This window comes from Notothenia coriiceps, unplaced genomic scaffold, assembly GCF_000735185.1.
Source record: "Notothenia coriiceps isolate Sejong01 unplaced genomic scaffold, NC01 NC01_scaffold00038211, whole genome shotgun sequence".
NCBI lineage: Eukaryota > Metazoa > Chordata > Actinopteri > Perciformes > Nototheniidae > Notothenia > Notothenia coriiceps.
In genome coordinates, this window is record NW_011370912.1 from 55,516 (window position 1) to 66,477 (window position 10,962).

Here is a 10,962-nt window from a genome sequence, read left to right on the forward strand (position 1 = left end):
CATTACTCTGTTTAATTTCTCGAAACACTTTGTAATTTTCGTACCTTCTGTCACAGTGTCATGTCCATCTTTTGATTTTATGCGTTAGTAAGTTGGACTTTTACTAGGTATTTAATCGCTTTTACAGCTCCGACAACCAATTATCTAGGAGAAAGTAAACAAAAAGAGAGGTGAGACAGTTTTGTGACCTAATCGAAGGAAGAGTCAGTGTACGACGGGACGGGAAAACACACAAGACACACAGTACGAGACAAATGCAGACGTAGTCCTAATTGTCCTAATGTGACACCACACAAGTCCTAACGGGACGTCCTTCCTGTGCTTGTCTACCAGCCGGTTTGCGGGAGCGGTAAGCACAAGCGAGGGGACGTAGGAGGCGACGGGCTGTGGTAGCTGGCGACGTCTCGCAGGTCCTGTAGCGCGTCGTTTTTTGGGTGTCGCATGCAGGAGGTCGGTAGGAGGCAACAAAACGGATAATATTGAGAAACCCCGAGTTGTCTTAGTCATTAGTTTTATGTCTTAACATATATTCATATAAAGTAGTGAAAACTTGTCGTATAAGCTAGTAGGACGTCCGGTTCAGACTGTAGTGTGAAGTTGATCACTTATAATCTATATTATTCATGGTAAATTGATCACATCTATTCTGTATCCTATCGTTTCACGGTGCGTCTTGTTTTTCTTCACGTCGCCGTTGTTATGTACACTGCTCTTTCGATAGGCAACGTTCACTGTTTGTTGTAACTTTCTCTAGATATTGGTGCGGGCTGTAAAGCGATAAAGACTAGTAAAGTCCAATTATCCTAATTACACTTCTAAACAAAAACAAAAAGTGCGAGTACTGGATGTAAATTGAAACCAGAGATCGTCAATTTCACCACACATTACGAATGGTGAATGGTGGTTGGAAATTAACATCCCTGTTTCAAACTCTTATCAGTTATTGAATTATGAGGACTATACTGAAATTTACAACCCGTCGGACATTAATATCACATGCGAGTAAATTGAGCAGCACCTCTTTTCACCCTCTGTTGGAAACCAGAGCCCTGTCTGCTCTGATTGGTTAGCTGACCGGCTCTGTTGTGATTGGTCAACCGCTTAGACATGTCCCGCCCCCTAACCTATCACGTACAATGTGTTGGAGTGCTAGTCAATAAAAGTGTGATTGTGACAGAGAGATGTCACTATGTTACGGAAGTAAACAAAGGAGTCCAGGAGCCTTAGCAGACCATTTACATGTTAATCTGCATAATGCACTACAGGGAAGGGAAAACCCCAACAAGCATAATAGGGCCTCTTTAAAATAACTCAGTGTTTGGGCAGACAGGTGTTTGGCACGTTTATTCCAGATCTGTGGAGCATCGAAACTAAAAGCTCTTCCTTAAAGGTGGGGTAGGTAAGTTTGAGAAACCGGCTCGAGATACACTTTTTGTTATATTCCATGGAATGCTCTTAACATCCCGAAAGCAATGAATATCTGAAGTGCTTTGACAACAAATCCATAAAACAATGTCATCTGTGGAAGCCGTGGTGCTGTAAAAAGCTCGACCAATCATCTGAGCCGGCCCGGCTAAAATAACTGGATGGCCTACCTGCCTGTCAGCCTTCCATCTGTGCACAAACTTATCTCGTGCCCTCATTGGTCATGTGCGCGTTCGTGTGTGTTGGAGGAGGGGCTCTGTAAGGAAGGGCAGATTTTTTCCGGTTGTGTATTTTCAAATTCTAGCACACTCGAGCTGGTTTCTCCAAAATGACATACCCCACCTTTAAGTTTTCATCTAAAGGGCCATCAACTTCCAAACATCCAATTTGTCCAAAACGTTGGTTTATGACCAAATACCAGCTAACTTCAGATGGTGAACATGGTAAGCATTAGCATGTTCAACATCTTCTTTGTGAGCATGTTAGCATGTTAGCAGATATTGAAGTGACTGTTATTATATTGATTGTTGTGTTTCATCTTAATGTGTGCATATGTGTAAATGTGTCTGTTGAATGTATAGGATATACATATTTATACATATTTTGTATTTGGGATTGTTGGAAACGTTATTTCGATCTCTCTGTCTGTACAAACACAAAAAAAATTTGACATTAAAGTTGACTTTGACTAATGTTTGCATTTAGCTCTAATTAACGAAGTGATTTAGCCGCATTACAAAGCTGCAAGAGTGGCTTTAGTCTAAGTCTTGTTTTGTGGTAAAAAACACCTTGTAAATTCAGTTCTCTATCAATGTGTATGGGTAAGAACATCCTTGGCAACTCTCAACAATTTATGCTGCTGTAAATAAAAAGCAACTTCGATGTGGAGGTCTTGTAAATGCTGTATATATTTGAAATGCCAAACTAAATGCTTTAATTCCGGGAGGCCAAACATTTCCAGAGATAAACAGGAAGCCAGGTTACCTTGGACATACTTGTTTAACACTGTGCTATGTGTCATAACTTGAAAGATTGTACAGGAAGTTTTCCACACCAAGTATTTTGTGAAGTTTAAGACAGATGACATAAAAACGACATCAATTGTGAGCAAACGCTGTCTGTCTGTGACAATCCCGAACCATCCAGACCACGTTATCGTTAATAACCGGAGACTCATCCTTCAGTTTGACCGTGAGGATGTCTTGGATGACAGCTGAAACATCTCAAAGTCCTTCTTACTCTGGATATTGCACTTTTGGATAAGAATTATTTTCATCTCAGTAAGCAAAGCAGACTGGTTCCCAAAAGACCGACAACCACGACTCCAATCTTGCATAAAATCTGCTGCATCCGTGCATCTCTCTCAGGACGGATCTCGGCACAAACACTTTCATGGTTTGGGGTTCCCCCTTGGGCCGACAGCGCTCAGTAACGTATGCATTCAAGGCGCCGCTTTGGGAGAAATCATCCGACAAATGGCAGGTGTTGCATCACTGTTCCATTTCTTCAGTTTGTTATGTATTTACTTTTCTGTCAGTGAACACGTCTGTGACTTTAATTGACGGTACTGTATAAATAGAAAGTTATTATACTGTCTAATATGAATGGTACTATGAATTATTAATATTCTTTTTAGTAGTATCGTAGTAGAGCTTTAAAAAGGTCCTACTTCAGTAGGTTTTCACAGAAGATAAAATAACCAGCATGATGATGTTTGTCAAATAAATACATGTTTCTTTTACTTGCTTTTTAAATGGAGTACTAGAGCCACTGAAGGGTTGTTAATCAGATGTTTGTTTGCCCATCTCAGCATGTGTTTCCATAGACTGTACAGAAAGAAGCTAATGAGAATATGAAATGGTATTTGTGAATAGCTAACGGGGTATTTGTTCTATCCGCGTCCCTCTGTGTAGAAGTGTCACTAAATGACCCTACGTACAATAGATTGCTCTTATAAATGTTTAATCGTGTCACGCTGATTAAATGATTTAACATTTATCAGGTATTTCTTGATTGAAATTCAAGATGTCAACATTGATTCAGGTGAAGCTTTCCGTTTTTCATTCCAAACAGTGCAAAATCAGTAGACTGGAGCGAGTTAGGTGATTCATCTCTGACAGGAAATTTGAGAGCGTATTGGCAATTAACCAAATTGAAGGAGTGACAATTCAGCAATACATCGTGAGGTCTTGTGTTGTCTCTCCTTCACTTTGGTAACCACGAGTTGTTGTATCTACATAAGCTATGACAGACTTTCACTGTTTATCGAATATCTGCCAGTCAATGTATGAAATGCTGGCCAGAGTTAATCTGAAACTGCCAGTAAGAGTTATTGGATTGTTTGACGATGGAATTATTGCATGTCTTAACTTGTCGGTCATTTAGCTGATTCTCAAAAAGGAAATCAAGCTCGATGAATGAGCAGAAAAAGGAAGTCCAGTCTCAGCCAAGGACACATTTACTGGACCCTGGTTAGAGAAGGCCTCAAATACACTTTAGTAACTGTGCACCTGTGACTCACACAGAGAAGTAAATCAGCCACTAGAATTGGACCTTACTGCTGTGAGACTTATTTGAGCCTAGAGTCCTTAATAAATTGCTCTTAGGACAAGCATGTTGGCAACACTATTCTCAATTCAAAGGTTTGGATAACCTTTGAATTTTGGTAACTCGCTTATTATTTTCTTTACGAATTGTTTTATGTAGAGACTAAAAACCAACGTTACATCTTCAAATTGCTGGTTAGTGCAGCACATATTCCAATCTCAAACCTAAGGATGTTTTAGTTTACTATTACTTCATAGAAAAAGCAAGAAATCCTCACTGGAGAGAATGAAACTATAAATTGTTTACTAGAATACTAGAAAAACTAGAAAATGACCAACAATTTTCTGTTGTTGGACTTAAGCCAATGCTCTGGAAGATTTAGCATTAGCTACTGTATGTGTTAGATACTATTAACATTACTCATAGTATATGAATGTGCCTTGAGTTATATTGAGTAAACACATATATAAGCCTGTTTGAAGTATCTGTGAACTTAACATCGAGCATGAAAACCATTGTTGTGTAATTTGGAACTTTAGCACAATTTCCAGAAACGTTCGATGACGAGGCTATTACTCAGTGACATGAAACTGGGCTCAAGACTCAGTATAATCCTAGTTCTACTAATTACAAGTCCCACCTCTCACGTATATCTCCTAGATTGCGCCGTTTACCGTTTAACATAATGTACGCTTTAATATTTATCTACTTCATGACATTCAGCAATGGCTATACACAACCTTTTTTTATTAAATTCTTAAAAAAAGATCCCGTTTGACACTCCGCACAATTGAGTGCTAGGTCATGCCAGGTCACCATTATTTTGTCATGGTTTTCATGTCGGCTCCATGGAAGTACAACACACATTATTAGGTAGAAATGTCAGCAAGACGACATCCTGCCAATGCCAACTGACCCTGTGACGTAAATTACCCTTCCTTATCTCTTTGTTCTTTTCAAAGAGTGCCTCGGTAAATTGTAGAGAGAGGTTGATGAAACTGCGCCAGCTCAGACTCTCAGCCCCCGGGGGGAAGAACCATAAAATGTCACAGAAGCCTTCAAACAACAACAAAAAGATGCTCTCCGAGGCACGCCGCCGAGCGCTGTCACAAAGTCAAGCGTGACACCTCCCATGTACAAAATATGTGCCTCCGCTTCCCCGCGCAGTGAAGATATCAACCTGAAAATGGCTCAGTGAAGCCGAACACTGAGCCGTGATAAATAAGTCACAATAATATTTAAATATTCATTGTAGAATAAGAGAACAAGATGAAAAAAAAACAGAGGATAAACCCCCTCCTCTCCTCCCGGCTTTGCACATCAAAACAGTTTGCCTTCAGGAAGTTCAACTGCATTATCAAATTCTCCCTTCAAAGGAATCATCAAACATACAGTAGCCCGTGTAAGGGGCTGATAGCCGTCATGCCTCGGGCTGCTCATATGAATGAACAGCAGATAAGGGCGCGTAGCTCATTACCTCAATTATATCGTTTGCTCGTGCCGTCTGTCGATGCATTTACGCAAATTGGACGAATTTGCCAGTAGATATGAAGTCATTGACACACAGGCCACAGGAGAGTGATCGTAATGTAACTCTACAAAGAGAGAGAGGGGCTTCCCCGTTCAGAAACTACACGTGATCCAGCTGAGCCACCCAGCAGGAGCAGTGTCAATATATCTGTCCTTTAAAAAATACCCGTCCATTAGTTGAAAAGAAACAGAAACACTCGACATGACATGCATTCTCAGCGTGGAAAAAACAGGAGGTTTGGCATCCATCCCGCTGTTTGCTTTTGATAACAAAAGTCGTAATGACATTTGAATACTCACCAGGCTGAAAAATGAAGCAATGAGAGAAATGGAGATTGAACAAGGCAGAGAAAGAGAGGAGTGTGTGTGTGTTCGCAGTGTGTGAGTGCAGGTTAGTGTGCGTGCCAGTGCGATATGTGCATGAGACATCACTTGGTTTGAAGCCAAGTGGTGCGGTTGAGGCAGCAGTTTTCCGCCGAAACCGAAGACCGAAGTCTGTTAATAAAGCTTGTGATTAATTTGCGCTGTGTCACTTTCCCAGCCCCTGACTTCTCCTTCAACAGAGAGGGCTTGAAGAGCTGTTTAATTACTCAGCACTTTCCCTGCTAGCAAATAGAGCGTTGCTGGTTGGACACCACCATATGGAGGAGAAAAAAGAAAATGTCTGCAAGCTGTTTTGAATATGTTATATATCGAATGCCTGCACTACAGGAGTGGTAAGCTGTTTGGGGAATATATATGAATGCATTGGCTGGCCTGCTAAACACACACACACTTATGCATACACACAGAGTTAGGCAGACGCAAACACACACACACACACAATTTATTTCGCCTGGCAGTAACCATCTTGGCACACAGGGGTATTTTTAAGTAAAGACTAGAAGGCCTTCAAAGCTCTATTTGAATACTTTCTGTGGCTTCCTGCTTCAATATGTACATATGCTCTTTTCTGGAATTGTTTTTCTGAGTGCGTTATTATGGTGTTTAAGCATTTGTGTGTGTGTGTGTGTGTGTGTGTGTGTGTGTGTGTGTGTGTGTGTGTGTGTGTGTGTGTGTGTGTGAGCGCACCAAGGATTCCTAACAGTCTGCCTAGCAGGGTGTGAGAAAGCGAAGTGAAGGAGAGTGAATCACAACGAGGTGTGTGTGTGTGTGAGTGTGATTTTGAGGGCTCACACAAAAGGTGTGTGTCAATGTGTCTAGTAGATTCTCATGCGGGGATAAGCAGCTTACGTGAGAGCATATTCTTTTCTAAGTAAATCTGATTAATTTTAATTAGCTGTATATTTAGCCCGTACACCTGCATTGGGTGTAATTCTGTGTGTATATACAGCGACCGCAGAGCAGGTGAAATGAAGATCACTTTGCCGTAGCCGCCTCACATTTGCATAATGTCCTGTTTTTGATTGTGTCGCGTGCCTAAGGAGGATATCACAGGCAAACATGCATTCCCTTCATTTCCCTATTGCATGCTCTATGTAGCGCGCCGCGGCTTTTCCTTCTAAATGTTCACCTCTTTTCCTCCTGTGGGTTTTTTCCTCCTCCCTATACGATGTTTCTTTCCATCTCCTCCCCGGTCTGTGCACCCCATCATTAGACTGCGCTTGCTGCTCCCCCTCCTCCTCCGTTTCCCCATGCTCTTACTGTATGGATTTCTGTTGTTCACGTGTATGCCTCTGTCTTCCTCACCCTCCCTCCACTCCTGGGTAATCAGCTTATCCGATGTGTGTCCAAGCCTCTATGTCTGCGTTCCTCCTCTCTTTGTTTCGGATTCATTCAGCAGGGAGATTAGAGATGCCTATTTGGTGCCTTTGTCTTCATCCGGCGCACTAGCTCTGAGTTACACCGCGTGGCGATGGCCTCGTCGTCAAAAGCCACATCCACTCATCATGTGCTCAACATACCCTGATCAGTGTCAAGGGCCACATGTAGAATACAGTCCAAGGCTGCCTCTATCCACTCGGCAAGTATGTGAGTTTGAAGCATCTCAGTGAGTGACTGTTTGATTGATAGGCTGATCTTATTTAATGTTTGAGTGAGGTTACATATTCCCTGCGCAAATCGTCAGTCTTTTAAATCTTGAGGATAACAGAATAAAGCCCACAAGCTTATTTGTGTTCATCAATAGACTGCTGTGTAGGAATCTTGAATTGAAACACTCCAGTACCTCCACTTGAGAAATCAAAAGACGCAGAGCCAGATTTAAAAGGGAAATGTCTTTCCTACTGTAGGTCATTATCAGGGTATTCAGCAGGGGAAACAATGAAGATATGCTCTGTGTGTGGCAAATACCTTTTTTTATGTTTTAAGCTGGCAAAATATAAAATGTGAAGGGGTAAAGTGCAAGAAGGATAAGAGGCTGTTAACTTAACTTTCTGTTCTAAAATGTAGCGGTCTGACCTCAATTAGACCTTGTATTAAAATGTGATGTCTGTGTGAATACCACTGTTTTCCCTTTCCTCACAACTGAGCCGGCCAGCGAACCAATCAGAGCAGACTGGGCTCTGGTTTCAGACAGAGGGTGAAAAGAGGTGCTGCAGCACAGGCAGTATGAGAAAAATAAAGAGCTTTTTGAACATTAACTCATGGAGACATGTCACGTCAGAAGAACTAAATATAAAAATGAAGCTGAAAATGAGAATAGGGCCCCATCCATTAAGTGCTTCCCCAAAGACACATTCAGTCCCAGCCCCCATTCTCACCAGTTCTCATCACTTTTCTTCTTTCAAAGCATTTACAGTAGTTGCAAACTGCAGCCAAAAAGCCACACGTCATCATTTGTGTTGCCTTCCAGGAAACACGACCTTTTCCACTCCAGTGAAAAAGCAAATCCATGGTATCAAGTCTACCCTCCATGCTTGTTCTTGTTGACAATGCAATCCTCCCCAAGTGCTGCCCTGGCTTGCAAAGGCCACATGAAAGATTTGATCCAATTACAATGCAGCCATAAATGGTGATGAAAGCATATATACTAAATACCAGGTACTGTATAAATGCAGGACATTTCAATAAACCTGAGTGCATTTTAATGGCAGATGGGAGCTAGTGCATTTAAACGGTGTGGTTCAGTGTGATTGGAAGACATAAAGAGTGCAGCATTGCAGTGCAGCCATAAATAAAATGAGCAGTAGAGGTGTAACATTACCAAAAACTTAAATAATGATACCCTTCAACAGTTTCAGTGCTAAAACCATATCTCAGTACACAATAAATCTGCAACTGAAATAAAGTTATGTATCATACAGGAAACAAAGTTTGAAAATGATTAAGTACGAAAAGAAACTTTCAGATTTAAAGTTGGGGTAGGTAAGTTTGAGAAACCGGCTCGAGATACACTTTTTGTTATATTCCATGGAATGCTCTTAACATCCCGATAGCAATGAATATCTGAAGTGCTTTGACAACAAATCCATAAACAAAATGTCATCTCTGGAAGCCGTGGCGCTGTAAAAAGCACGACCAATCATCTGAGCCGGCCCGGCTAAAATAACTGGATGGCCTACCTGCCTGTCAGCCTTCCACCTGTGCACAAACTTATCTCGTGCCCTCATTGGTCATGTGCGCGTTCGTGTGTGTTGGAGGAGGGGCTTTATAAGGAAGTGGCAGATTTTTTCCAGCTAAGTATTTTCAAATTCTAGCGCACTCGAGCTGCTTTCTCCAAAATTACCTACCCCACTTTTTAAGTAAATATTTCACTGTTTTGAACATTATGCTAATTATAAAAAAATCAAAGTAGGCGGAGCTTAGAGGTTCAAGAGGACCAATTGTAATGATTTACATATAGGTGGCGCTAGCGACCAAGTTGGACAATTTGAACCCATTGACTCCAGAATGTCACATTTTTCACCGGTCCTGGCGTCCGCGCAAAATGATACAAATTTTGAAGCTTCCTAAAGCCTAAAGCTATTAATAGTAATAGTAGATCTCAAGCTCCATCTCATTTAAAGATGTATACAATGACCCATTGCACTAGTGACAATAGGAATGTAAGACGTAAAATAGTGCAGAAGATAAATATATATATATATAAAATAAAACAAGTTATGTTTGTGGTAGAAAGGTATATTGTAATTTCAAATTGAATACAGTTAATTCACTATAATAACCATAACAAATGTTTATGACTAATGTGAATATAAATGTACAGAGATGTATCGTCTATCATGCTCCTTTATATCTCTGCATTTTGCATTTATTCGGTTTTTGCGAAGTTACACATCAGCATTTCTACACTTTTATCACATGGTTTTATAGCTTCTGCCTTTTGAATTTTATCCTTCATAATTATTTTTCTAAATCTTTAATGATTTATACATGTAATAGATTGAAAATCTTGTTAAACTATGAAAGTTTAGAGATGTTTCTGTGCTGACTGCTGTGACAGCTGAGCGCTCTTGAGAGTTTGGATGTCAGTGCTTTGAGTCCTCTTCCCAACATTTACTCAGAAGATTTAAAAGTGTCTTTCATACATGTTAAATCCTCCTAAACGCTACTGGGGGATTTTTAAATGTATCATCCAAGCAGTCATCAGAGAGCTTTAAATATTCCTTTTTGTTTACTTTTCAACATTTCACTAGGGAGAGTTTTCAACCTGAGATCAGCCATTAAGATGCATGATGACAGTTATATAGAGATGTGCTATTTTAATATTCCAACAGAATAACAAAACATTATGGATATTAAAATATTCCTTTTTGTGTGCACATTCACTTAGTGTTTTTTTATAGAAGCTGAGCGCTGTATTTTTTTCCTGTCAATCAGATCGGCTCAGGTTGGCTCTTTAGTGCAGAGAAAGGAAATGAAAAGATGAAATCTATTTGAAAAATGAAAATATTATGTTGCTTTCATTTATCCAGGGGAATGAGTCGTTACGCAAGAGAGAGCCGTATTAAAGAGGACATATCAGGCTCATTTCCAGGTTCATATTAGTATTTTGTGCCTTTACTGTGATACTGCTTTCACTATGTTAGAGGTAAACAAAGGAGTCCAATGGAGGCGTTTCAGGCAGAGAAATGTTTGCCTTTGCAGACCATTTACATCAGGGGTGTCAAACTCAATTTCTTCACGGGCCTCATCAGCATTATGGTTGCACTCAAAGGGCCGGTTGTAACTTTAAGACTATATATCAAAATACATATATAAATATTTAATATATATAAAATAATGTATTATATAACATTATTGCCTCTGCATTGGATTATTATCGGATAGGGTAATAACTTCATAATTAACTACGTCTGAAAGCAGAAGTCTAGGGCAAATCATTGCAAGTGTCTTCACTGAGAATCTCAGTGAAGACACTTGCAATGATTTGCCCTAGACTTCTGCTTTCAGACGTAGTTAATTATGAAGTTATTACCCTATCCGATAATAATCCAATGCAGAGGCAATAATGTCATATAATACATTATTTTATATATATTAAATATTTATATATGTATTTTGATATATAGTCTTAAA

At 40.1% G+C, this 10,962-nt stretch overlaps 1 protein-coding gene across 1 annotated transcript in view; it reads left to right on the forward strand.

Annotated features, from left to right (window-relative positions):
• The window catches only part of LOC104968086 (mannosyl-oligosaccharide 1,2-alpha-mannosidase IB-like), a 52,756-nt gene that overhangs the window by 31,572 nt on the left and 10,222 nt on the right, over positions 1 to 10,962 (forward strand). The window lies entirely within an intron of this gene.